Source organism: Gavialis gangeticus, unplaced genomic scaffold (genome assembly GCF_001723915.1).
Source record: "Gavialis gangeticus isolate Ggan-Ray unplaced genomic scaffold, GavGan_comp1, whole genome shotgun sequence".
Lineage (NCBI taxonomy): Eukaryota > Metazoa > Chordata > Crocodylia > Gavialidae > Gavialis > Gavialis gangeticus.
In genome coordinates, this window is record NW_017729025.1 from 11,004,129 (window position 1) to 11,005,672 (window position 1,544).

The following is a 1,544-nucleotide window of genomic DNA, read 5'->3' on the forward strand; positions in this document are numbered from 1 at the left end:
TCTTGTCTCCTGCAGAAGGATGGGCTCAAATTGTTGGATTAGGCTGCCCTGGATTAGTCTGGCCTCCCTCACTTGGGACACTGTGCACTAGACAGCACTGGGAAATAGGACCAAGCCTGTCCCCTGCAGAAGGATGGACTGGGAGGGCCGGGGGGAGGTCTTTCCCATCATAAGGTTTCTTCCTTCTGTTTGCCAGCATGGGAGATGGAAAACGCCTCGAGGGACAGCAGCATGATATCGTCATCTGAGAGAAAGGGGCCTGCATGCCAGCCCAGGGAGCTCTGGAGAAAAGGTGGCAGCGATCACTTTGTGCAGCTCATCCCCAATGGACAAAAAGTGCAGGGAGGAGGGTGAAGTGTGCCCCGAGCTGGCTGCCTGCCAGCGACTCACTGCCAAGTAAGTGGCAAAATGCCAAAATACTGACACATCCCACTGTGAAACCGCATCCTGGCAGGAGACCTTGCGTTTCCCTGTTAGGTGTGGACAGCCTCAAAGGTGTGGACTGTGGTGACGCAAGGGTGTGAGAAGGATCATTGTTAAATCACAAACGATGCAAAACAAATGGAGGTACCTGCAGACTTAAAAAAACACAAGGGCCCTATTGCTGAGGGGGAAGTGGGAAGGTGGGAATGAAGTGCTAATGCCCTGGGAAGCTGAGGACAGCTTTGTTGGGGGGTGCGAGCATTTGGTCAGTTGATGAAGTACAGGCAGTCCTCGGATTTACAACACAATTGGTTCCTGAAAACCAGGTCTTAAGTTGAAACGTTGTAACTTAGAACCATTTTCCCATGGGAAACAATGTTATACATGGGGATTGGTTCCTGCAACAAGATACTCTATTTTCACCAAAAATAACCCAGAATTTTGTACTCAATCAATTATAGATGAGTAATATAGCTACATAATGTATTTATATTGTAAATAGCAATCATATTCATTTGGAAGGATTCTTTGAGGTGACTTCGCTGGACTTTTTGAAGGGTTCTTGGCTGGACCCTTCTCAGGAGTCTTGACTGCCGGTTTTTGCGGTGCAGCAAACTTGTTTGCTGGCGTGGCATCAGATCAAGCGTTATAAAGTTGAAACTGATGTCAGAAAGTTGAAACAGGGTGTCCATTTATAAAAGTCGTAAGTGCTGTTTGTTGTAACTGGAAACGTTGTAAGTCGAGGACTGCCTGTATTACAAACATAGGAATGGGGTCAGGCATCGGATGTGACAAAGCTCAGGACAAGGCAAGGTACAGGTTTGGAAGAGATGTGACATCCAGCATGTGCGCGTGGTGTAAGTTCTGTGCTCGAGATGGACAAAAGCCATCTGCTGTTGAAGCACATTTCTGTAAGGCACTGGGGAAAGGCATGTATTATGTCAAAGGGAAGAGAGAGCATGTGCGCAATCATGGACCCTGTGTGTATTTCAGGGTGTAAAAACCTGGCTGGAATGGCAGGCATTACTGTGCTAATTGTAACACTCAGCAGACCCATTAGCATTTGAAACCTGGTTTTGATTGCCAGGATCAGTACTACTGAGAAACAAAACAGCTTCAGT